This window comes from Vicugna pacos, chromosome 3 (genome assembly GCF_048564905.1).
Source record: "Vicugna pacos chromosome 3, VicPac4, whole genome shotgun sequence".
Lineage (NCBI taxonomy): Eukaryota > Metazoa > Chordata > Mammalia > Artiodactyla > Camelidae > Vicugna > Vicugna pacos.
Window position 1 is genome coordinate 14,161,041 of NC_132989.1, and position 27,853 is coordinate 14,188,893.

The 27,853-nt window shown below is 38.6% G+C and overlaps 1 protein-coding gene and 1 pseudogene across 3 annotated transcripts in view; one reads left to right on the forward strand and one right to left on the reverse strand.

Moving 5' to 3' along the window:
* The first annotated feature begins 8,573 nt into the window (after positions 1-8,573).
* ZNF300 (zinc finger protein 300) overlaps positions 8,574-27,853 on the forward strand; it is a 29,563-nt gene continuing 10,283 nt past the window's right edge. For 2 of the 3 annotated variants that reach the window (XM_072954546.1, XM_072954565.1), the window contains exons 1-4: positions 9,420-9,616; positions 10,097-10,245; positions 23,926-24,076; positions 27,529-27,824. The gene's annotated coding sequence lies outside the window, so the exon portion shown is untranslated. Of the gene's footprint in view, positions 9,167-9,419; positions 9,617-10,096; positions 10,246-23,925; positions 24,077-27,528; positions 27,825-27,853 lie in introns of those variants that run through there. The other variant, XM_072954549.1, reaches the window with a different exon arrangement.
* LOC107033522 (protein phosphatase 1 regulatory subunit 12A pseudogene) lies at positions 16,925-27,641 on the reverse strand (annotated as a pseudogene).

The window sequence follows — 27,853 nt, forward strand, 5'->3', positions numbered from 1 at the left end:
TTCAATTCACTTAGCATAACGTTTTCAAGTTTCATCTATGTTGTACTGTGTAATTCATTCTTTTTTGTGGCTGAATAATGTTCCATTATATAGATATACCACATTTTGCTTATTCATTCCTCAGTTAGTGGACATTTGGGTGGTTTATACCTTTTACCTATTGTGAATAGTGGTGCTTTGAGCATTTATGTACAAGGTCTTGCATGGACATATATTTTCATTCCTCTTGGGTGTTTACCTAGGAGTGGAGTTGCTGGGTTCTATGGTAGCCCTGTGTTCAGTCATTTGAGGAATTTGAGTGTTTTCCAAATCAGCTGCATCATTTTACATTCCTACCAGCAGTGTATATTGTCTACAAGAAACTCACTGAAATATAAAGACACAGATTAAAAGACAGTTCCTCCCACCGATCCCTATGACATTACTGTCATTCCTTCCACTTGGCATTATAGGCTATAATCAACCAATATATTACCATTAGTCTTTTGAACAAAAACTTATTAGTTAGATCACTTAAGGCTACAAAAAAAATTAAAGCTTGTATTTTGCCTTCACTTATTCCTTTTCTAACACTCTTCCTTCCCTTATTATTATTTTTCACTATTATTTTTCCTTCCTTTATTTTGATTTTCTGACCTAGATTGTTTTCCTTCTTTCTGTGAAGCTCTTTTAACATTTCTTGCAAGGCAGGTCTACTGGCAACAAAGTCCCTCAATTTTTGTATGTCTGAGGGGGCATGTCTCCTTAAACTTTTGGAGGGTCCAGTCTTTTTCTTTGTTTTTCAGACACCACTTCTGACACCAAATATGGTTTTTCTGTACCAATTCTCCAACACTAATTTTAGGTTTACCTGGCTAGGACTTTGGCTAAGGTTTATGTTTGCTGTAGTTGTAAGAGGCTAAAATTTCCTCCAGTGTCCTTATTTTTGTCTCCTCTGTTATCTTCAGTTTTCTCTTGAAACTCCCGCTCAAAGAGCATCTGAGCTTTGCAGTTATCTTAGCTATGCTTATACAGGCTGACTGATGCGATGGTACGATGTGGAGGGAGGGGAGCATCCTATAATCCTCTGATGAGGTACCAATCTTAGTGAGGCTGTGCTCCTGGGCTGGGGCTTAAAAGCGCTCTCAGCGTCTCCCACCCATCAGGTAAGACACTAAGTTTAAAGGGAGCTGGAGTTGGATATTTCTTTCCCTCCATGTACATAAAAGGCTAGAGAGGAGTGGAACTGAATTATTTTCCTTCCCTCAAGTTAAAACAGTTTCTTTTGAGGCAAGCCCTTTCTTAAAACAGTTTCTTCCCTTAGGTTCTGGTTAAAAGTTTCTTCTGTTGCAAGTCCTATCTTAAAAAGAACAGAATGCGCTGGGTATATTTCAAAACGGTTACTTTACTGCTCCCTCTGCCAGAATTTTTCCCTGATTTTCACCAGAAGAACCTGGTAGGATTCCTGGAGGTAGGATTCATGAAAGTGTGGTGGGCCCCCTAAGACTGAACCCCTAGTTTTTAACTCTCACGCTAGTTCACCGTGAGTCTCTAGCAGTTCATCAGTTACAATCTAAGTGTTCCTACCGATACTGGCTCCACTGGTGAGCTTCTGTTCCTAGTAACCTCTCCCTATTTGCCTTTCTCTCCAGTTTTCGGGAAAGCAGTTTGTCCTGTGACCTAAATTCTCTGCAGGAAACAAGAAGAATTAGTTGTTGATTTCCACTTTGTTCAGATTTTTTTTTTTATATTGAAGATGAGAGTGGCAAGTTCTAAGATTTTCCTGTGTTGGATAAGAAACCAGAAGTCTGGTCAGTTTATTTTTCTTCGATCTTTTTTTCTCTCTGTTCTCAGATTCCATCATCTCTAATGATCTTATTTTCAAATTTACTAATTCTTCTGCCAACTTAAATCTACTGTTGATCCCTACAGTGAACTTTATTTCAGGTATTGCACTTTTCAACTCCAGAATTCATTTGGTTCTTTCAAATAATCTTATGTATTGGTATTCTCTATTTGACGAGTTACTTTCATGAACATCGTTTCCTTTTACTTGGTTGCCATACAAAACAGAAATTTATTTTCTCACAGTTCTGGAGGTTGGAAGTCCAAGATCAAGGTGCAGGCAGGGCTGGTTTCCTCTGAGGCCTCCCTCTGTGTAACTGCATCACTGGTATCCTAATCCCTTATAAGGACAGCAGTCAGATTGGATTAGACCTAACGGCCTCATTTAAATTTAATTACTCTTTTTTATGGGGGGGGGGGTAACTAGGTTTACTTATTTATTTATTCTTAGAGTAAGTACTGGGGATTGAACCCAGGACCTCATGCATGCTAAGCATGCACTCCACCACTGAGCTATACCCTCCCCTCTAAACTTAATTACACTTTAAAAGCCCTATCTCCAAATACAGTTACATTATGAGGGACTGGGGGTTAGGACCTCAACATATGGATTTGGGGGGACAATAATAATATATAAGAAGGGGGTAATTTAGTCACCAAAAACAACTATTTAAATTGTAGTGAGTGTTGTAAGAGGCTATGGCCATTTTCTTTTGCTCACTCTCATATAATATCTATCTCCTATTTATATACGTTAGTTAATAACAACACCTTTACATGCTCTATCACTGAACAAGAAGTAGCAGAAGTCTTTTATATATACCAAAAAGCAACAGGAAAAAAGTCCATTTTACACTTTAGAATTGTATAGTATTTAGGATACAATTCATGTAAAAGAAGAAAGTCGTATTTAATGTGGAAAATCTTGATAGATAGCATTCTACATATAATACTTGTTTTACATTCACAATTGTTAGCTTCACATGTGCAATTCCAACATGTATATGATTATGTAAAGTGCGTAACATAATTTAGTACAGCTGGGAATATAATGCCTTCATATTTTGCAGATTTTCCACATATGATTTTCCAATTTTGTTCTGATTAGTGCACTTATTAATATTTCAAAAGTCTTTGTAATCCACAGTGAGCATTTATCATTTAACAAGGAGGTGTACTTTCTGTAATGTTTTCTAGAAATACTTTGGCATCACATCTGAAATACGATTGCTACAGAAACAGAGCTATACATTTTCCTAAATATGTTGAATTAATAGGAGTCTTCTTATTAGGACATCTTGGTATCTAATAAGGTTTGATTCCTAGTGAAGGCTGTCACTGTAATTTTTAGTTGAACATATTCCCACATTAGTTTCTCTTTTAGGGAACTCTTCCTTTGTGAGTCCTCTTATGGCGACAAGAGGGCTGAGCTATGTCGGAAGGCCTTCCCACACTGATCGCATTCATAGCGTTTTTCTCCTGTGTGAGTTCTGTGATGTATAATGAGGTCAGACTTTTCAGAAAAGGCTTTTTTATATTCATTACATTCATAAGGTTTCTCCCCAGTATGGATTTTCTTATGTCTCATAAGGCCAGATACTTCACTGAAAGCTTTCTCACACTTGATACGTATGCAAGGCTTCTCTCCTGTGTGTATCCTCTGATGTACAAAGAGGTGCGACTTCATGCTGAAGGCTCTCCCACATTAATCACACACATAGGGTTTCTCCCCAGTATGGATTCTCTGATGGATACTGACGTGTGATTTTTGGAAGAAGGCTTTCCCACACTCATTACATTCATAGGGTTTCTCCCCAGTGTGAATTCTCTGATGAGGTGTGACTTATGGGAGAAAGCTTTTCTACATTCAGTACACTCATAAGGCTTCTCTTGGGTATGGATTCTCAGATGTATAATGAGATTTGATTTCCTGCTGAAAGCTTTTCCATAGTCAGTACATACAAAGGGCTTTTCTCCTGAATGAGTTCTCTGATGTATAAGGTCTGACTTCTGGAAGAAGGCTTTCCCACACTCACTACATTCATTTTTTTCTTGTGTATTTTCTATTGCCACTAAATAAGTCTAAATAGTTCAGACTTTTACCATAATACGAGTCATATCTCTGGAGTCTTTGTTTTGAAGAAACAAAATTTGTGCTCAGATGACATCTATTTTCAAGTGCATTACAACTGTTACCCTTTTCTTTAGTCACAGTTTCCTGGTCAGTGAATACAACATGCCTCAAAAGTGTTTCTTGGTTCTCTTGGTGCCTCTCCATGCGGTCGTCAACTTGCCAGACTTCTTCTAGAATGAAGCATAATAAACTATATGTTGGTGAATATTTCTGCTAATGTATTATGTATGGCTCATGACTTTTTGCTCTTCTGTGAGACTGAAGCTTTACTTTGAGGGCAAATGTCCATATCTAAAAGAAATACCAAGGCTGAGTGGAATCTATATCCCTGAGCTTAGCAGGAAAGCCACATTAAAAAAAAAATTGTACTAGTAGAAACAGAACCAGATAATACGATGATGAGCATAAATATATCTGGCTATATGCAAACAAGACTTTGCAAACTGGGGAGAAAGATGGAAATAATGCCAAGGAGTAGTAAAAAGGAACAAAGAAGAACAGCTGCGACTGGGTCAGTGAGAAGGTCCATCTAGGAGAATTAAAAGTGACGAGGGTAAAATGATGATTAGAGGAAATAAAGGAAGGACTGGATGAGGAACAGAGAGATGTGAGCTAGTGTCTCAGCAACTCACTGTTGGATTGCTGTAATTTAACCTTCACTTGCCTCTGCTTCCAGTGTCTTTGAGCTCTTGTCTAGTTATCTATCAGTATGAAACTGATTTTTATGAAACCATCAATTCCAGCTGCCAACAGGAATACTTTTGTAGCCAGTGCTTTAAAAAGCCTTATAATAGTAATTCATTCCTGTATGGGTATGAGGGCCCAGGAACTCATGTCCAGTGAGAGGAAAACAGGCCATGGGATAAATCAAATACTACTTGACTCAGAATTAGATTCACTGCTGAATTCTGATTGCTGAGTGTACCATCTTATTCTGTAATAGTTCACAAATACTGCATTGATCCTGATTTTTAACTGCTCTCTACCTACCAAATATGGAAAAGACATGAGGACAAATATTGTATGATTCTACTTATATGAGGTACCTAGAATAGTCAAAGCATAGTAATAGGAAGTAGAATATTGGTTACAAGTGCCTGGGGGAAGGTAGAACAGAGAGTTATTTTTTTAATGGGTACAGAGTTTCAGTCTGTGGTGATGCAGAGTTTTCTGGAGATGGATGGTGGTGATGGTTGCAACAATACAAATGTACTTAATACTACTAAACTGTACACTTAAAAATGGTTAAAATGGTAAATTTTGTTATCTATATTTTGCCACAATTTAAAAAAAGAGAAAAATATCTCCTCAAGATCCTTAATGAAGTTGATAGGAATGACAGGCAGAATACACCAAAAAGGGAAAATGTAAGTCTCTAACAGTCTTGCAAAAAAAGCACATTAATATGGGAAGATGGTACAGAGAAATGGTGTTAACTTATGTTAACTGTTCCCAGTTATTTCCAAAGGTTCAAGGCCTTTAGAAGAGAGTCTGAAGTATGTTTCTCAAAGACGCCAGCCCTCATTGATCAGATGTGACCATCATTTCATTCACTTCTATCTGCACAATTTTTCACCTAACTCACCTGGGTATCTCTCACTTGGGATTTCTCTCTCCACCATCCATGGTTCTCCTTGTTCCAACTTGTGGATCACAGCAGACTTGGTGGTTTGATAACCTGTCAATGGAAAATGATACGGGATTTGGACCTAGCTGCCTGGGTTTCAGATCTTTTGAACTCTTAACTTCATCATGGATTGCTTGATAAAGGTGCCCATTTGTACCTAAAAAGAAGAAGTTCTTTTGTTTTTGTTTTTTTGTTTTTGAAGAGAGGTTTTTTGCTTGTTTGTTTTTGTTTTTCACATTTTTAACACTTTATTTTTTTCTTGTGCTTTTTTTTAGGGGGGAAGGGAGGCAATTAGGTTTATTTGTTTATTTATTATTATTTATTTTAATGGAGGTACTGGGGATTGAATCCAGGACCTTGTGCACGCTAAGCACGTGCTCTACCACTGAGCTATACCCTACCCTCTAAAGAGAGGATTTTAAACAAACATGTAGCCATGCCTCTCAAGAGACTGTCAGTCTTAGTCTACTGAGACTCAGAGCCACACTTTTAAAAGTGTTTCAAAGGATTGGCAATTTGGGGCAACTGAGAAAGGAATAGCAGTCAGCCAGGTACATGCCAATCAACACTGGGAAATGTCCTCACCCACTGAGATGAGGTTGATGCAGTTCTCCAGCATCATATCCCTGTACAGATCCCTCTTGGGAGGGTCCAGGTACTGCCATTCCTCCTGGGTGAAATCCACAGCCATAACCTGGAATGATCCTGGTCCCTGTAACAACACATTCTTATTCCAACTAAAATGATCTATATTGCATAAAATGTAAAACAAATTGCATGGCAACTTGTTCCTAAGCATGTTCATTAGTTGGTCATGCTTCCTGAAATTTAGCTCCATTTCATTTTGGGTGACATCACACTAAACTGGTCACACTCTGTTTCTCTAGCACTGAGCTTTGATGCCTATTTGTCTAGTTTATATTCCATTTCATGGGTGATACAGAACTCATATCTGAAATACTTTGTACTTGTAAAGTAATTACCCATTCATTTAGTAAGTCATTAAACATTTATTGAGTACCCACTACATGTACAGAACTGGTTGTCTTAGACACAAAGGATAAAATATTGGAAGCTGATCCAATTTGCAAATATGCCAAGCCATAGAAAAAATGCTTACTCAGTATCAAAAGTTATAGAATGAGAAGACACTGTTCAGACTGCTCCCATAAGCTTTTAAGCAAAGAATAAAACACTTCAATTCTCAATGTTTCAAATTATGGTGTACTAAATATTTATCTTTACTATTTTTCATTTCCCTAGACTTGTATAACCAATAGTAAGAGATAATTTAACGTTTTGAAAAAAATTTTAAGGTGACAGAATAGTAGTAACCAATGGGGAAAATCTCATTGATTATCACAATTGCTTTGCACTATTTCAGGTCATGTGGTCATTTTTTTACAATCCTGCATTACTCTTCCTGTATAGCAAAACTAACTTACTTGGGACTTTGTCATTTTCTGTAGCCCTTAGGTGAAGGCAGAGATCTATGAAGACAAAGACAGGATGAGAGACTGAGCCATGAGAGACTTGAAGATTCCAGAATCACTGGTGTAATAACCCCCAACAGAGGTACCCATACAAACCCATACACAGGTGCTTTGACAGTTGGGCTGAAGAAGCCACTCTGTGAGAGAATGTCCCTTGGGTCCTCTAGAATTCATTGAGAGAAAACCACAGATTTGCACTAAAATTTAGATACAGGATATCTGTTGTAGAACTTTTTCACATACTGAAAGTTGAAACAAATTAAGGAACTGGTTAAACAAATAGATATATACCCCAGAGATAAATCTGCAGTCATCAGAAATGATGTTGCTAAATATTTATCGGAATGTAAATGGTAGTTGATGCACACCCTTCTCTAACTCTCTAGCCATGCCTTCTGCGGAGCAGGGCTATAGGAACAGAGACAGGCTGGAGTCTGAAAGTAGGGTGTAGCAGTAACAAGTTCTCAGTGGGACACAGGAACTAGGCAGAAACATCAACAGACTTGAAAATATAGTTTCCACAAGGTGAGATTCATTCCACAGTCCCTCTGGAATCTTCCCCAGGGGAACTGAGATGCAGGTGCCTGTGGTTTAAGCTGAAGAGCCGCAGAGTTCAGTCAAATGCTGTGCTTTAGGTTGGGAGACACGCTGTAAGGAGGAGGTGAGCTGGAGACAAATATCTGGGCTTGAATTTACCTGCTGGCTATTTGACCTTGGGCAAGTCACTTCACTCTTCTGAGCCTCAGTAAAATTGGAAATAATACCTGTGTTGTACCAGTGACTTTTATCTTTTTTTAAAAAAATTAATGTAACAAATATATTTACAAAACAACCTAATGTTAATGTAGGTGTTTGTGGATGTGTGTGTGATGTGCATGCATCCATGCTAGCTGTTCCCTCTGCCTGGCACAGACATCCACTATGTCATCAAGACTTTGCTCAAATGTCAAGGATGTCTCCCTGTCTACCTAATTTAAACTTAACCCTTTCTCCATTTCCCTTATCCTGATCTACTTTTTCTTTGTGTATAACACGTTACCTTCTAGTATACTATATAATTTACTGATTTATTATGCTTATTGTTTATTGACTGTCTCTACTCGCTAAAACTAAAATTTCATGAAGGCAGGGAATTTTGTCTGAATGGTGGTGTATCCCCAGCACCAGGGGACAGTGTTTGGCTCATAGATGCTCAGTAGTCATTGGAAAAAATACGTTTGTAGCAGTAGCAAGTTTCATAAAACAATGCTTGTCACATGGATAGGTATGTGATAGTTTACAGACTTTATTTCATTTTTTAAAGGCTCACATACAAGTGTACATACTATAGTATTCCATTTATATGATCTAGAAAGGCAAAATTAACCTACAGAAATAGAAATTGGAAAACTGGTTGTTTCTTGAGCATGTGGCGAGAAGGACTGTGGAAAGGGCAGGACTTTCTGGGGGATTAAAATGTTCTGTATTTTGATGGAACGGTAGTCAAAAGGGTGTATACAACAAATTTTACATTTTTATTCTCTGTAAGTTATGTGCAAGTCATTCTATGTAAATTATAACCCAACTTTAAAAAAGTACTGGCAAATAAAAATACTAGTCTTGACTCACTAAAGAGATTTCATCACTCATACTCACTACTATACTGGGTTTCAGCCCACAGTTTGAAAAACTGACTTTCAGAATTGCTGTGGGGTTAAAGTTAGACACCTTTGGAAAAGCAGGGAGCACTCGACGGACAACATTTCAGACCTTCAGTAAAGCTTGGTTCTCTTTCCACACCTTGTAGGGCGCTCCTCACTGAGATGTCAGCCACTTGCGCGCTCAGGATACTGCTGGATGCGCTCCGGGCCATGACACCTGCAGCGCCCGCGCACCGCGCCGGGTCCCCGAACCCGCAAGCACGCAGTCCAGGGAGTCTGCCCACCCGGGGCTCACGGACTCGGGTAGGGAAAGGCCACTGCAGCTTTTGACACACCCCGGTCTACGCCTATACTCCAAAGTCTGGCTGCGCCCTACTGTTTCGCCCCCTCATACCCGCGCCATCTTCCTTCCCACGGCGCACCTCCAGTCCCCACCAAGGCGAAACAGGTGAGGAGCTTAAACTTTCCGGACTCATCCCAGTCTGGGGGCACCGCCCTGAGGAATTGGGGGGCACACATGCGCAGAAGAAGCCGCCAGGGGTAGGCTCGCCCTAGCGCGGTCCCTCCGACTGCAAACTACATTTCCCACAATGCCCCCAAATGCGCTGCTGCACATGCGCAGCGAGAGGCCAGGTGCGCGCGAGGTGGAGTCCCGGCGCATTCTACCTGATTGGAGCGCTGCCAAGCCCCTTCCCCGCCGAAGCCCGTGAGCGGCTGACGGGCAAGCTCCGTGCGCCACGAACGTAGCGGTGGGGTCCGGGCCTGCTTCGTTTGGAGAATTCTCCCCGTTGGATCGCGTTTGGCTAAAAATTTGGGGACTTAACTCTGGAGTTTGAGTTGGAGCTCAAGGCCTTTTGAGTTTCTTGCCGTCACCCTTTCCACTTCTCTGAGTGGGCCTGTGAGTATAAAGTTATGACAGAAAAGGGGACTATATCGCAGAGATTTCAGTAAAATGCCTACAAATTTTAGCTAACAATGGTTGAAGTTAGTATTCTGTGACCAAGTGGGATAATTCCTAAGAACACAGACAGTAGTTTATACTGATTACACAAAGTTAATGACCAGTAGCAAACTCATCTGAGTAATATTTAAAAAGAAAAACCTGAAAAAGCTTCGAGACGTTTTCCTCCATGTGGCAGTTCAGTATCAAGGAGATGTGTTATCAACCCTTTCAAATTGGGCCTCAACAAGGGTCCTCCTCAGAAGCAAATGAAAGCTTTATTCTTCTGTCAAAAGAGAGGTGCCAGCTCACGCTGTGGGTCACGTGCTCTCCTGAAATGTCACTAGCAGGCTGCTTTATAGGGTATTTGCCTGCAGGAGGAGGGCAAATTTTTCCCCGGTGGGCGCAGGTGTGTCTGAGCCCGGTATCTCTGCACAGGTGCGCTGCTGCCATTTTGAACTGAGGTGGAATTGAGAAGCGTTTCTGCACACTCCCAGCCAAGTTGGGGTGCCGAGCACAGCGGTTCTGCATTGGGAACTCTAACCTGACGTGTTAGGTGCAAGGCCTCTGCACGCAGCCCTCTACAGGCAAGTGAAACAAGACTAAGCGCTAAAGATGAGGTTAGACCTTATCATGTAGATTCCATCTTACTTTTCCCGGGGACCCCAGTGGCCTTTGCCAGTGACAAATCCCTCTTCTGTCTTTTGTCCTGTCCGTCATTCTTGAGGGGCGCCAAGAGGCAGTGGTCTGTCTTCTGTAACTGCTTCCTGCTGAGTTTGGGCATCATCATAACTGGGAGTAGAGAAGCAGAGCTTTTCCCTAGCTGCCTTTGGGCGTGTTTAATTGTCAACAGGCCTGACTGTATCCCCGAGCAATCACCATTTGAAGTTTTATAGATGCTAACCTTTTGGAGACTAAAGACACCAGACAGTTTAAGATACATAGCCCAAAGGTCAGCAAGAGGACAGGGGTTATTAAGGGGAGGGGGAGGGGGAGGGCTTGTTTTTACCCCTGCTCCAGGTTTGTTTGGCCAAATTAGGCTGGCTTGCTTCTGTTAGCCAAGTTGCTTTTTCTTGTAGCTTGGTTGCACTTTCTTCAATCAGGCCACTGTGGGTTCTGTTTGTTGTGGGTTTTGTCCAGCAAAAGTACCACTGAAGAAGAATGAAATTACTCAGACTTTATCAAGTCAAGAGAGTGAGGGGGAGCCAGAGACCAACTCCCCAAGCTCCTCCAAAGCTCTTGTATTTATTGAGAATAGTTAAAGAATCAAAGTAAAATACGTCATAGGAATGAGTAAGGGGCATGGTGTATGTACAGAGATGTAGATCAGCAGTTTCAGTTCGTGAAAAATGGAAACATTATAATCTCTCAGGAAGTAGACAATTGATAGTACAAATGGTTATTTTAAACCTCGAACTATCATGAGCAAGGTTATAGTGTTCCGAACGATTGACAATGAAAACCAGACCATCATAGAATCTCCACACAATGATCAAAAATTGTCTAAGCATGCGAAGCAGCCCAGCTATTCCCCGCTAAGGGCTAAGTCACAGTTTTCTGTGAGCAAGAGCAGCCTACTCTATCCACCTACGCCTGATTAGTGAAGCATGTCCTGCCAGTAAGGGCAAGGGACGAGTTACAATTTTCCATAAGCACAAGCAGCCCTGAACCTATGACCTAGAGCTAAGCAAAGCAAGCAAAGCATGTCTCTGCTTTTTGTGGCAATGAGACAGATTGTAGCAGATTCCTGCGAGCAAAGCAGCTTTAAGGCAACTAAGCTAAATTTCATAGATAAGGTGATGACTGGTACTGAGAGATCGGTCTTTTGTGCGCTTAGACATTTTGCTTTGAAGTAGCAGGATAAAGACAAATATAGAAAGCATTGGTTTTGATTATACATTTCTTATGTGCTTACATAAAGGTGAGAATATGATTTGGTAAAAACAATCGTTAACAATATCAAAGTTTGTTAACCCAAGTTTGCGCTCCCACAGGCCACTAGTACTGATGTAAAAGCAACATGATGTATTGACCAGCACACAGACTCCTTCCCTGGGCAGCTAGCAGATAATCTAGGACAGTCCAGTTACCCTAAAATCCCTGCTGCTGGGCAAGGCATATACAGCTACTTATCTTTTGCCATTTCTCAGGAAAGGAGTTTTAGGTCGGAGAGAGGTTCACGAGTGTAGTCGGGGTGGGGCGGGGCAGTGCAGTCTGTTGTCTCAGGTTATTTCTCTGGAGGTTGGGGCTCAGGAGTCCACTTCATTTGAGTGTCATATACACACGGAGTAATCCTGTGCAACTTCAGGGCAAAATGGATGTTTAGGATCACTAAGTGGATTCCCGTCCCCTTAGGAGTGATCTGATCTTGTTGCCTTCCTGTTTTCCAGGCTTTTGGGTACACTCAGTGTCCTGGCTGGAAGGGATGTAGGGCCAGGTCAGTAGGTTTGGGCAGCACCTGGTTACCATGTTTTGTGAGACTTTCAATGCTTTCTCCTACCTGGAGAGCATATGTGAGTTGTTCCATTTTCAAGGGGTTTAAGGAATCCCTTCTTTGAGGCTTGGGGAATGGGTCTACCACACGAATTCAAATATACTTAAACTTATCCCTTGGGGCTAACCATACTCGAAGCAGAGCAATCAGAAGCAACTTAATCCTTTTTTTTTTTTTAATTTCCTAACATAGCTTGGCTAAGCACCATTTCAAGGTCTGATTGGATCGCTCTACCTTCCCCACTGATTGCGGTCTCTAGGCTGAGTGTAAGTTCCATTTTATGCCCAGGACACTCGTTATCCCCTTTGTCACTTGAGACACAAATGCTGGGCCATTATTGCTTTGCAGGGATCCTGGGAGCCCAAACCTGGGGATTATGTCTTTTAGCCTTAGCCACTTCGGCTGCTGTTTCAGTTCTAGAAGTGAATGCTGATACATGTAATTTCTTGATACTGTCAACGTTAACAGTGAAATCAGTCTGCCAGCCTTCTCCAGATTATATCCCTCTGGTTTGAATGGGTCTTATCTGGGGGCCTCCAGGCAGTCTGGTGTTGGGTTATTTATTGCACAAATGGGGCAGATCTCAACTACCCAACTGATGATGTTTTTGATGCTCGGGTTATAGGGAAGCCAGTTATATAAGGCTTCCTTCCCATAGTGAGCTCCTTAATGGGCCTCCCCACTGGCTTGGCAAGCTACAGTTTGGGGCATTAAGAAGCCACTCATGGCTCCCCAAATCCCTATTGAAGCCCCATTTTTGGGCGTTGTCTAATTCTTCCTTTGTGTAGGTTGGGGAATAATTGGATGCATCTGTGCTACACAGTATAAACTTGTTGTTTATCTATTTTATACATGGTAGTTAGTATCTGCAAATCTTGAACTCCCAATTTATCCCTTCCCCGCCGGTAACCATAAGTTTGTTTTCTATGTCTGTGAGGCTGTTCCTGTTTTGTAAATAAGTTCATGTTTTTTTTTTTAAGATTCTACATAAAAGTGATATCATATGGTATTTTTCTTCCTCTTTCTGCCTTACTTCACTTACTGGCTTACTCCAGGTCCATCCGTGTTGCTGCAAATGGCATTATTTTATTCTTTTTTATGGCTGAGTAATATTCTTTTGTATAAATATACCACAGCTTCTTTATCCAGTCATCTGTTGATGGACACTTAGGTTGTTTCCATGTCTTGGCTATTGTAAATAGTGTTGCTATGAGCATTGGGTTGCATATATCTTTTTGAATTAAGGTTCTCTCTGGCTATATGCCCAGGAGTGGGATTGCTGGAGCATATGGTAAGTCTATTTTTAGGTTTTGTGTGTGTGGTTTTTTTTAAACATCACTGATACATATATGGTAGTCTGGACCTGCTCGTGGTATCAAAATCAGTGCCTCTTCATATGGCAATAACAATGCATTTAATATTAACTCACAGGTTAAGTCTGCAAAGGACCTCATAACATTACTTTGGCTAAACTTAAAATCACACAGCAATTTTAGACAACACTCAGATAAACATAAATATGTGGAGTGTGAAGCACTTATTTTATGGAGCTTAAATTATGGTAAAAACTATCAAGTGAAAACTGAAAATAAAAGTAAAAGCACTTTACAGTAGAAAACTTTTGTTAAGGGTACCTTTTAAAGTCTTTATAGCACACTGTTAGTAACTTTTGTTTTTAACACTATTATGGAATACCCTACTTTTTTCTTATTTCAAAAATCTTTTAACACATAGTGAAGTTTTCCATGTGGTTGTCTAAAAATCGAATAACACATTTATATGTACAGCATCCTTAGTAGCTGCTAAAACGAATGTGAAGTTTACAGGATCTAACATCGTACACAGCGATAAACAGTAGAAAAAACATTCTCCCAATGAAGGCAAAAATAGGACTTAAAAGAATGTAATCTCAGTTGACTTTATAGCATTCCTATAAGAAATACATGCATATTGCACAAACAGTGAGAGCAAATGTTCTACTAAGGAATTCATTTCCAGCTGGGAGATAAAACAGCATTAGCCTATAGATGGCAATGATCTCAGAAAAGCATATGTTCTTTTCTGTGCATGATAGAGATGTGAAAACAGAGAAGTGTCTGCCACGTGAAGAGTTAGAAAAAACCCAAACCCAAACTTAGATATAAAGCAAAAAACTAAATGTTGGAAAACTGAAAACTGTGGCAGACCCAAAAATGTTGAATAACTGTCTTTCGTGAGAGCTGAAAGTTTTTGTTGACACAAAAGTATTTATGTACAACTAAGGCTTACTGGTTAAATATCTGAGGCATATCTGAGGCATATCTGTCCTTAAACATTTTATATGCTGGAGGTGTGTAGGTGTCTGAAGTGTATTTAAAACAATAAGAATAATAGGTAATTTAGGTTGCAACTGGTGTAAAAATTGACAATTTAAAGCTTTATTAACCTTTTTAAATTTTTTGATAGCTTCAGGGGTTAATGTACGTAATGAGGCAGGTTTTTTATCTCCTTTTAACAATTGAAATAAATGATGTAATTGGACTGTAGATACTTCTAAAAAAAGGTCTGATCCAGTTAATATGTCCTAGCAATTGTTGTAATTGAACTAATGTTATACAAGGCTTGATATCTCATTTTATATTGTGTGGCCTAATAGTTTGTGCATTAATAATTATCCCAAGAAACTCTCAAGGTTGCATTTTTTGTACTTTATCTTGAGCAACAAAAAGGCCCTTAGTTTGTAAAAATGTAACAGTTTTTTGAAATAATAAAAGGAGATTAGGTTTGTCTTTCATAGCCAGTAAAGTGTCATCCATATAATGAAAACAGCTTTGTGCAAAGGGAATGAGAAAAAACAATTTCTTATGTCAATAACAATTAAGGGCCAAGAGTCAGGAATAAGTGAAGGATTGGGTAGCCCCTTCTGTAAGGGTCCCATAGGTTGCATTATAGCATTTATAGCACGCAAATCTTGCAATAACCTCCATTTTTTAAATTTTTTTCTTGATTACAAAAACAGGTGTGTTTCAAGGACTAGTAGAAGGTTTTAAATGACCCAACTTTTGTTGTTTTGCAACCAGTTTTTGTAATGCTTGTAGTTTTTCTTTAGGAAGGGGCCATTGCTCCATCCAAATAGGTTGTTATTGGGTCCATGTTAGAGCAATGGGGATAATATTTGGGATAGTAGTGGCAGTCCCTATTAAAAAGGATCAATCTTTAAGGTTAGGTTTTACTGAGCAAGAAGGTCCTTGCCCCACAGAGTGCAGGGTATTGGTAATATAAAAGAGGTTACAAAGGCCATTTTATTTTTAGGCCCTCGGACCTCTAGTGGGTGAGAACTTATTTTAGGTGCCATTAGTCTATAAACTCTTTGTACAGTAACATCAGATTTGTGTTTTTGCCAATCAGAAGGCCAATGAAAACTAGAAATAATAGTTTTGTCCACTCCTGTGTCCAATAACCCCGTAAATTGCTTTTCTTGTATCGAAACTGTTAATATAGGTCTGTTACCAGTTAATGAATGTGTCCAAAAAGCTTGCTGTCCTTTCCGAAGCCCTTATCTCCTCTATTATTTTTAGCAAATTTTTGAGCCGGTAAATAAGGTATTAAAATAGTTTGAGCAATTTGAGATTGCTTAGGAGTAATGTAGTAAGAGGCATGAACAATAATTTTAATTTCTCCAGTATAATCATTATCAATAACACCAGGTAAAACTGTTAACCCTTTTAAGCCCACAGATGATCTCCCTATTAACACTCCAAAATACCCAGAAAATAAAGGTCCCCAGACTCCAGTAGAGATTAAATAGGTTTTATTACTGTTACTTATCAACTCATTATCAATAGTATCTAAACTTGTGTTCCTGGGGGAAGCTGTGATGAGGTCAGAAATGGTGGGATGGGACATTGGCTGACAGTGATTTCCTATATTTGTTTTTGAGGGACACCTGGGAGGGTGCCCCACTTTGAAATAGCCTTTAAGTAAACCCTCTGTTGTACTGTCAGCTGCTGTCCCATGGTTAGTTCGCGGCACACCTGATAGGCTGAAAAATCCCTGATATAAATTTTTCCCCTTACTTACATGTAGTCGCCGTGCTGATATCACATCGGTGGTCACCAAATGATGGTGTCACGGTATCATGTACACATAGACACCGTATGCAGAGAGAGCTGATGGCTACTCTGAAGCTTTATTAAGTTACACAATCTTATGTAGCAAAGAAGAACGACAAGGGAGATGGTTAACAGGCAGTGTCTGGCTCAAGGTCAGAAGACTTTTTATGTTTTGGTAAATCATGTTCATGTTGGCACCAGCGAGCCTTACAGCTTATCAAGGCAGAATGTATGAGAAACGGCTGCTTCACAACATTCTTCTTGGACTCAGGCGGCTGTGCCTGCCTCAGGTTGCCCCCCTCTGGGGATCTTACCCGTCCTTGGCTAACCAGCCTTCTCACCTCTGAGTCTGCAGCTTTTTATAACTTGTTTACCCTTCCGGCCCAAGGCTCGTTCCTTTGTTCCCACAGTTAGGGGCCTACAGAGGTGTAAACATGTTTTCTCAGCTATTTTTGAAAAATCATACAACCCACTTCTCAGCACCTGCCTTAACGTGAAACAATGGCCTTGATACAAGAAAAAAAATTAAACAAGTGAAAGAAAAATCCCAGATAAGTGGGCATTTGGCAGGATATCCCAAAAGTGGTCGTCTCCAGAAATTCTTCCCAGGTTTCCAGTGACTTTGAGTTATGGTACACTGGGTTACAAATATGTGCAATTCCATTACTTGCTGCTTCTGAGTTAATTTGAAAAGATTGCAATGACTCTGATCAAGGCCCCATTTTCATCCTTTAGGCTCTGGTTTTCCGCGTTAGATCTGGTGACATGTTGAGCTCTTCTTTCGATTCAGATATTCTCCTTTTTAGAGCTTAGTTCCCTTTCCCCCATTTCCATTAATAACCTCTCTGCAAATCTTTCTTGTCGCTGGGTGGTCTTTTCCATTGGAAATTTAAGACCTGTCCGTTCCATATTTGTATCATGTCGCTGTGCTTTCAGCTTTTCATTTTCAGTTACAATTTGTTCTTAATGCTTTTTAAAGTCAGTGGAGTCACCCCTTTCTAGCCTACTACTTTTAAATCTTTCTTTTTTCTAAGAAACAGTATGATCCAGAGCAACCCGACAAGGAATCATACCAATCACGAGCTGACATGAAACTTGTTTTACATCTAGAAATGGAATCCGAGTTTCTTTCTTATTGGAATCCTCTTCTGTACCTTTTTCATTCTCGTCGCTGTCTTGTGTCACAAGTGAAACTCCTGTGGATCTTGATCACTGTCCTCTGATTGATTTAGGTTGTGATTTATTTTCTCCTTCTTTTCCCTCTACTCTCTTCTCTCTCTCTTTTTCTTTTGTTAATCTCTGGAAGAAGCAGAAATATACCTACAAGATTATTTGGCCTGTTTAGTTGACTTGAACCATAGAGTGAACTGCTCATGGTAGAAAGTGAGTAGGGTGGAGTGGAGCTTGAGGTTGACTGTGGTCTATAAGGCTGAGAAGTCTCATCGTATATTATATCCTGGAGTACTTTTGCTTATATTCATCTTCTCTAGATGTTTCTGATTCCTTCTTTTCTTCTTGCTTCTCTTTATCTTGTTTCTCTTTTTCTCCATTTTCTTGTTCTCTGATTTGGGTATAATGATTCTTGCTATTGTTTTTTTCAGCTTCCTGAAGATCAGTCATTGTCACCCCCCTGAGTTGATCTTCTAGACTGTCCTGCTTGTGTAGATCTTGCTTTCCTTTGAGATTCAAACTCTTCATCTTGAACAGGAGTGAAGTATGACCTGTGTGTCTCCCTAAGCTCTGATGTGGAGCAAGCAGTGCCAGCAGCAGTTGTAGTCAGGGTTATTTGCTGGGGGAGTTTTGATTACTTATTCAGTCTCCTTACTGGCTTTAAATCTATTCAGATATTCTATTTCTTCATTATTTAGTCTTGCTAAGTTTTGAGTTTCCAGGAATTTGTTTATTTCATCTAGATTATTCCATTCGTTGGTGTGCAATTGTTCATCATAGTCTCTTACAGTCTTTTTTAATTCTGTAAAGTCAGTTGTAATGCCCCCTCTTTCATTTCTGATTTTAGTTATTTGAATATTTTCTCTCTTTCTTAGTCAGTTTAGTTAAAGGTTTGCCAATTTTGTTGATCTTTTTGAAGAACTAATTCTCGGTTTCATTGATTTTCTCTGTTGGTTTTTATTGTCTATTTTGTTTATGTCTGCTCTAATCTTTATTATTCTCTTTCTTCTGGTAGCCTGGAGGAGCAGACACTCTTAATTATCATCATACAGTATTTTATCACATTAGAATTACATTGTATTATGACACTGTGTTCTTAGATGACTAATTACATCTCAGTTCTCTAAGGCTAGCAGACCTCCATGTGTGACACCCCCAAGTATTCCTAGTTATCCTTGCTTTATTTTATTTCTTAAACGGCACTTTTGTAGCATTGTAGTTTATTTTGCTTATTGTCTATCTATCTTGGTAGCATTTAAGCATGACTGGGACAGGAATATTTAGTTATATTAAAATGATATAGCTCAAGTACTAGAAGAGAGCATGACACATAGTAGATGTTCACTAAAAATTTGCTGAATGACTAAATGATAGTGTGAATGAACAGTTTTACTGGTTTAACAACCTGTGTGGAATTACATTCCAAAATTTTATAGATCAGAAAGCTTATAACATGTGGATAAACTGGGATTAAGAATGACCAGAATAGAAATGAAGACCAGAAGAAAAAGGTATTTTCGTTTTGGGGAGATAATCTAAATCTTTCTTACTTGCTCTGGTACTTGGTGAGAGTAGGAATAAATCTGTATGCTAGTAAGAGGAGTGTTCTCAAAAGCCCTGAGGTGAAGGTGAATTAGGGAAGAACAAGAATGTCTGAAGTGGAATGAAAGAGGGGAAGTGATTTATAATGATGTCAAAAAAGCGAGGAAGAAGCAGATAATGTAGGGCATCTTAAGGCATGGTGTAGAGGTTTTTTGTTTTTTCTTTTAAGCAGATTTATTAAAGTTTAATAGACAAACAATAAATCACACAGTTTGATAGCACTGGCATATGTATACACCAGTGAAACTATCACCACGATCAAGATAATGAAAATGTCCATCATCTCCCAAAATGTCTTCTTATCCCTTGGAAATTTCTCTTCCCCTACTGGCTCTCCATCTCGTCCCCCAGGCAACCACTGACCTGCTTTCTGCCACTATATAGTCATTTGCATTTTCTAGAATTTGATGTAAGTAGAATCATAAAGTGCATACTCTTATTTTTACTGATTTTTTTCACTCAGCATACTTATTTTGAATTTAATGTAATTTTCTGTGTGTATCCTTTATTTTTCATTTAAAAAATTTATTTTTGGTTAGAGGAGGTAATTAGGTATATTTATTTGATTTTTGTCTTTTAAATGGAGGTACTGGGGATTGACCCCATGGCCTCAGGCATGCTAAGATTGTGCTCTACCACTTGAGCTCTACCCTCCCCTCTAAGAGTTCATTCCTTTCTATTGCTGAATGGTATTACATTGTATGGACAGTTTATCTAATTGTCTCTGATGGACATTTAAGTTAACTTTCAGTTTTTGGCTTTTACAAATAAAGCTGCTATGAGCATTCCTGTGCAAATGTTCACATGCACACAAGTTTTGGTTATGTATGTTGTATGCACGCATGCCTAATTCTTATTCTCTTGGATAAATATTAGGAATGAGATGGCTGGATCATATAGTTAGTGAATATTTGACCTGAGAAATTGCCTGTTTTCCAAAGGGATTGCACCATTTTACAATTCTACTAGCTGTGTGTAAAAGTTCATCTCTCTACATCCTTGCCAGTACTTGGTAATAGTAGTTTTTAAAATTTTAGTCATTTTAGTAAGTGATTAATGATATCTCATTGTGATTTAAATTAGCATTTCCCTGAGGACTAATGACATTGGATATCTTTTCATGTTCTCATTTGCTGTCAGTATATCTTTGGTGAAATGTCTTTTTAAATCTTTGGCTCAGTTTTTAATAGTAGTTAGAGGTAGTTAGAGGTCTTCATATATTCTGGCTGATGTTTCTTTATTAGATATATGATTTGGAAACACTTTCTCCTAGTCTGTGACTTGTCTTTTCATTCTCTTAAGTGGTATCTTTTGAAGACCAGAAGTCCAATTTATCATTTTTTTCTTTTATGGTTCATGCTTTTCGTGTCAAGTAGGAACTATTTGCTTAATCCTAAGTCACATAGGATTTCTCCTACATTTTATTCTGGGAGTTTTATAGTTTCAGATTTTATATTTAGGGCTATGATCCACTTTGAGTTAATTTCTTTGTATATATTACAAAGAATGGATTGAGATTCTGTTTAAAACATAGATATCCCATTATTCCAGCACTGTTTTTTGAAAAGGCTATTCTTTTCCCAACAGAATTGCTTTGTTGTCATTATATTAGTTGGCTGTATTTCTGAACTATGTGCTCTGTTTCATTTATCCATTTTTTTAGTCTTTACACCAATACCACACTCTCTTATTATTGTAATGTGTGTATAGTAAGTCTTGAGATTAGGTAGTGTTAAGCCTCAAACTTTTTTTTTTTTTTGCAAAGTTGCTTTGGCAATTCTTGGTTCTTTTCCCTTTTATATGAATATAAAACTGTCCTTTGCATATAGGGACAGTTTTATTTCTTTCCCTGTCAGTTTCTTCTCCAAAGTTTGCTGCAGTTTTGAATGGATTGCACTGAACCTGTAAATCAATTTGCAGAATTTGACATAGTAATAGTGATGAGGCTCCGAAACCTGAACATGACATAGCTCCTTTTATTTAAGTCTTCTTTCATTTCTATTAGCATCATTCTATAGTTTTCAGTGTACAGGTGTTTCACATCTTTTGTCAGATTTGCCCCCAAACCTTTTGTATTTAAAAATTCTACTGAAGATGTTTTAAATTTTAATTTCTAATTATTTATTAATAATATATGGAAGTACAACTAATTATTGTATATTGATCTAGTATACTTCAACTTTCCTAAGCTTACTAATTAGTTCTAGTACTTTTTTTTTTGTAGAATACCTTGGATTTTTCTATATAGATCATGTTATCTACAAATGAATATGATTTTTTTCCTTTCCAAACCAGGCATTTTAAATTTCTTTATTTTTTTAACCTTATTGCACTATGTAGAACCTCCAATACAATGTTGAATAGAAGTTGTCTGAGTAATTCCTTCCACCTTATTCTTCATTGTTAGATTGTTTTAGCTATTCTAGGGCCTGTTCCTTTCCATGTAAATTTTAAAATAATTTTGTCTAAGTCTACAAAAAAAAACTTGCTGTAATTTTTAAAAGAAATTTCTTTAAAGCTAGAGATCAACTTGAAGACAATTTAAATCTATATTATTTATAGTCTTCAAATCTGTGACCATGGTCTGTCTCTCCAATTATTTGATTTCTTTCAATGGCATTTAGTAGTTTTCTTCTTAAAGATCCTACATGTTTTGATAAGTGTAAGCCTGCAGTTTCTTTGGAGTGACTAAAAATGGTTTTATGTTTTTATTTCCATTTCCATGTTTTTAGTAGTAGTATATAGAATATGATTGATTTTTGTGTTGATCATGTATTCTGTTACTTTGCTGAACTCAGTTGTTAGTTTTAGGCATAATTTTGGTAAATGCCTTTGGATTTCCTACATAGACAATCATTCATGTTATTTGCATGTGGGAACAGCTTTCTTTCCTTTTTGATCTATATGCTTCTAATTTTGCTTTTTTCTATTTTTATCTTATGTATTTTTTATTGAAGTGTTGTTGATTTACAGTGTTGTGATAACCTTACTTTCTTGTGTTATTTTAGTGGGTAGAATTTCCAGTACTATGTTAATTTCTAGTGGTGAAAGCAAACATCATGGTCTTGTTCCTGACCTAAGAGACGAATTGTTCAGTCTGTCTTCATTAAGTATTATATTTTCTGTGTGGGTTTTTTTTTTTTGAGATGGTCTTTATCATAATGAGGAATTCCTCTCTGTACTATTTTGCTGAGAGTTTTATTCATGCATGAGTGTTGGATTTTTGTCAAATGTCTATTCTTTGTCAATTGATATGGTCATACACTTTTTCTTTCTATCTTGTTGGCTCATAGGTTAACTGATTAATTTTTAATTTTGAGCCAGCTATGAGTACTTGGAATACATTTCACTTGGTCATAGTGTATAATTCTTTTAATAGATTGTTAGATTTGGTTTGCTAATATTTTGTTGAGGGTTTTTCTGTGTAAGTTCATGGGTGACAATGGTCTGCAGTTTTGATTCATTGTACTATTTTGGTAATAATTTCCCTATAAACTAATTGGGGAAATATTCCCTTCTCTTCTATTTTCTGAAAGACATTGTGTAAAATCAGTGTTAATTCTTTAAATTTTGGTAGGCATCACCAGTGAAATCATCTTTTCTTTTTTGCAAGGTCTTTAAGAATCAGCTTTTTACATAGTTATAGGACTCTGCAGATGAGTCCTTTTTCATCTTGGTTGAGTTTTGGTGTTTGAAGAAATGGTTCATTTTTCTACCTTGTCAAATTTATGAGGCTAAAGTTGTTCATAATATTCTCATATTATCCTTTTAATGACTATAAAATCTATATTAATTTGTTACTATTCAGCTCTACAATTTCCAACATCTTTTTTCATTCTGATCTGTTTTTTTTTCTTTGATTGACTTTGCTCTTCATTATGAGTATCATTCTCCAGTTTCTATAATAATAGATTTATTATTGTTATAATAGGTCAGGAACAAGACATGATAATTCTTGATTTGATGGCAGATGTAAATTTTACCTTGTGGGCGCTAAATACTTTTGTGTTCCAATAAATATTTTTGAAGCCTTTTTCTGTAGTTCAGTTAAGTTACTTGGAAACAGTTGTTAGGCGGCACCAGAGCAAGATTTAAATGTAGAGCTAATAATTTCCCACTATTGAGGCAAGGCCCTTCTGTGTATTCTTCCCAATGCCCCATGAATTGTAGTGTTCCAGTCTGGCTGGTGGGAGCAGGCATTAATCTTGGCTTTTTGTGAGCTCATTACTGTTTCCTCCTTCCTTTCTGGTGTCTTTTTTCCCAGACTCTGCTTTTCCTTACATACATGCACTGACCATTACTCAGCTGAGTATCTGAAGTGGACCCTCTGCAAGTCTCTGGAGCTGTCTTTCTGTGCAGTGTTCTCCTCTTTGGTCCTCTGCTCTCTGAATATAGCTGCCTTGGTCTCTCTGTACTGTTAGTTCTTTCTCTTCCACTGTGGAAGTCTGCTGGCTCCTGCATGGGTTCCCTTTTGCTGTGTTAGGTAAAAAGGATTAGGTATTCTCCCTATCCCTTCTATCTTATTTCCTTTCTGCCTCGGGTAGAAAGTATCTAAGATAGCTACCAGTGATTCCCACCTTCTGGTATTCGTGGCCTTTTGTAATAATGCCCTCTGCATAGAAGCAGCTTCTAATCAATAGAATATGGTAAAATTGAGGGGATGTCACATATGTCACAAGGTTATGAAAGACTGTGACTTCCGTCTTGCCTACAGACTCTTCCTCTTGTCTCCTTAAATAAGCAAGTTGCAAATTGAAGAGTCCTATGTGGCAAAGTACTGTGGGTGGCTTCCATCTAAAAACCAGCAAGGACACAAATGCCCTCAGTTCAGCATTCCTTGAGGCACTGAATTCTGCTAACAATCATGTAATTGAGCTTGCAAGTGAGTATTTCCCCATTTGTATCTTCAGATGAGAGAGACTGCAGCCTGGGCCAATACCTTGATTATAGATTTGTGGAAGACCCTGAAGCAGAGGACCCAGATAATCCATGTCCAGATTCCTGACCCACAGAAAGTGTGGAACAATAGATGTGTGCTGTTTTAAGCCACTAAATTTCGGGGTAAGTTGCCACTTTTCAATAGATAACTAATAGTACCTTTTGGAGATTATATTTTATTTGATGGCTTATGCTTCCATCATTTGCTTTTTATTTTTATGGTAAGCATATATACAGTTGATATTTATTATTCACAGATACTGTATCTGCAAATTCACCTACTTACTAAAATGTATTTCTAACCCCAAAATCAATGCTCACAGTGCTTTTGCAGTCATTAACAGACACGTGCAGAGCAGCAAAAAATTTGACTTGCCCCTTGCACACATTCCCAGCTGAGGTTAAACAAGGGGATGCTTGGCCTTGTTCCAGCTCTCATACAGAGATGACTAGAGGATGGAGACGGTAGGGGCAGTGCAGCGTAGTGCAAGGAACTCCAGCTCTGAGGCCAGTTGGACAGGTTTTAAATCTAACTCTGGCCCTAGTTGTTGGAGTGACCCCAGGCAAATCACTTAACTCTTCTGAAGCTTGTTTTTTCTTTTGTAAAGAAAAAAAAAAAAAGGAATCCACCAAGATGAGTTGTTTTTAAGATTATAATCTTCAGTTACACAAAGCTGTAACTGAAGATTATAATGTATTTTGTTTTTATTTATTTCCCTTTGGAGAAATTGTTCAGTATTCACTAATTATGTGTTTGCAGCAACTTAATAGAACATAGCTACCATGGATAACAAGAATTAACAGTATACATATTCATTTTTACATTTTTAAAAACTAAATGGTAACAGCAAACTATTTTCATTTTTTCCCTACTTTTTTTTCTCATATAACATTATATCCTAAAGTTACCTCCATATTAGTGTGTAGAGTCATTTCTCTCTGTCTGTCCCTTATAGCTGAATAATACTGTTTCATGTGTATACCGTAATGTAAACCAACAAGACCTCTGTTAGTAGATATTCAGGTTGATTGCTGTCTTTTGGTATTAAAAATAGTACTGCAATAAGTAACCTGTATATATGTATATGTGTGTGTGTGTGTGTGTGTGTGTGTGTGTGTGTGTGTGTGTATTTTTTTTCCCCGTGTATCTCTGAGCTATATTCGTGGAAGTGGAATTTCTGAATTAAAGGGCAAAAGCTTATATGTAGTGTTGTAGTTTTAGAGATATGTCCATACATTCTTTGATAATCCTCCTGTTAAGAAGTGAAACTTATTTCCTATCCCTTTGATTGTGGGTATCCTTAGCGACTCACTTGTAGCAAATATAGAAATAATGAGATGTCATTTCCAATTTAGGGTATAAGAAGACTGTGGCTTCCATCTTAAGTGTACTCTTTCACTCTCTTCCCCTTGACTCACTTGGTCTGGACAGAAGCCAGCTACCATACTATGAGGCAGGCTTGGGAGAGGGAAGACCCCTACTATGACATGAAGATAATCACGTAGCCTAAGGAAGTGTCCCCATGGAGAGGAACTAAGCTTGAAATTGAAATTCTGAGGCTTGTCATCAGCCACTTACTGAGTTTAGAAGCGTAACCTCCTCCATCTGAGCCTTGAAATAACTGCAATCCTGGCTGACAGCTTGACTGCAACCTCATGAGAGACGAGACCTGAACCACCCTGCTAAACTATTCCTAGATTCTTAATTCCCAGAAACTATGAATAAAATAATTACATTTATACTTTCAAACTGCTAAATTTCAGGTAATCTGTTATAAAGCAACAGATAGCAAATACAGGTAGTTTTGCTACCTGTTGCCCAATCTCCTATATAAGGGCTATACCATGTTTCTGTCCCATTAGTAATATATGAAAAGTTCCAGATTCCCATGGCCTTACTAACACTATGTATTTCTAAACTTAGAATCCTTTTTTTTTAACAAGCTAATAGATGGAAAATAGTACCTTACCATGACTTTAATTTTTCTTTCATTATGAAAGAGGCTTCCTCTCCCTTCAACTTCTTTTTAAATGAAATATTAGCTTATGCTTCTCATCAGTCTTAGGATAAAGAACTAATGTTTTCACAATTTATGCCTGGTTCTCCATGATTTGGCCCTTTCCCATATCAACTTCCACTGGCATCATTGCTTGAGGATTCTGAATTAATCATTACCATACCCTTAGTGTGTAATGCAGTGAGTGACTATACTTTCTTAAGCACAAGACATGCAATAAAGATTGATGTAACTGTGGAAGTTTAAACTGGAGTGATGATAGTTGCCCATTCTTACCCTTATCTTTGTCTTGACCAAATGTTAAGCCTCTTTCCTCCCCACATACCCTAAATTTTGGCTTGCCCCCAAGTTTAAACATACACTAAAGGACTAAGGATATGCAGAACATCCTCCCTTAACAGGGTTTTCTCAGAATCTGAAGGCCCGTGGAAACATTTCCTGTTGAAGTGCCCTGGTTTTGCCACTTGCACACCTCCACCTCTTGAAAGTACCTGTTAACTCTTCTTACCCCTCCCTATTAAATAAAAAGCCTTTTTCTGTTTGATTCTGTGAGATGCTCGCAGATTTCTGTGATTAGTGCATTCTCCCTATTGCAATCTTTCTGAATAAAATCTCTTCATATCTAAATCCAGATGTTCTTTTATTTGCACGGGAGACATAACTGCTAATATAAAATTGATGCTCATTTAATTACACACAAGCCAAAAATAAATCATGGGTCTTGTAAAATCTGTGATGATTCAAAATTGCATCTGTTCATGCACATGAAGATCAGTTTGTTAGTGTGCATTTAAAAAAAAAGTATAAAAGGTTGATGTAAGGTAAAGGTTATGTTAACAAGTGTTGTAATTCATTTTTTTAAGCAAGCGATCTTTTTTCCTGAAATCTCTAACTACCTCACTCTCTTCCTCTCCTTTTCTCCTTCTGTTGTTTTGGTGTCCTCTGTCTCAGCCTGCCTCAGAGTCTCCCGTGTTGTGTCCTGTCCCGTAGCTTCCCACTTTTGTTTCTGTACTTCCATTTTTCACCTTTCAGTCTCTCATCTCTCTTCCTACACAGGCCTCTCCTCTGCCCCCATTATCTTTCTCCTAGTCTCTGATTCTCTGCATCTCCGCTTCCCTGTCTCTCAGTTTTACTTTTTTTCTTCAGTCCGCCTCTGCAGCTTGCTACTCAGTAGTAATTTCCCCTACAGAATTCCTTATAACTGTTTTTTGCGTAAAGTTCATCATTATTGTGGATTCTCGCATCTCTTTGCCCCCTCTTCCCCACAGTGGAAGCTCCCGGGAGAGGACCATACTATTTCGTGTTTCCACCTGTCTCGGCAAGTAGAATCTCCCGATATAGGGCTGTACCTTTTACACTTTTAAGTGAAGTCGCCAGTGAGACTATTTTACCACTTCATATTCTTGCTCTTTCATCAAGTGCAGTTTTCTAATAGATGACGTTATCTGTCAAATTTCCTGCCCAATCCTCCTGTAAAAGTCTTTCTGCAAAATTTTACACGTTACTGGTTTGTATAATCCTCCTTTTTGTCACCTTTCCCCCACCCCGCTGCCACAGTGGTACAGCCCAGCCTCGGGTTTAGCGTAAACCTGGCTCCTCCGCTTGTACGGAACTGGCCGGCCCCTCAAGATGGCGGCCCCCTGGGAGGCACAGCGCTCGGGGGCAGCCATATTGCCTCCTGAACAAAGCACCGGAGGATGCGGAGTGGGCAAAACCGCCCGGTAGGCCTGGGAGCGCCGCGCTTTGCTCACCCAGACAGGAAGCGGGAGAGTTCGCCACTATGGATGTGACAGCCGTCCTGGGTTAAGCTGCGACGGGCGTTTCTGGATCTGGATTTGATAAATGAACTGCAGGTCAGAGGGCGGAAATGTGTGGTGATGAA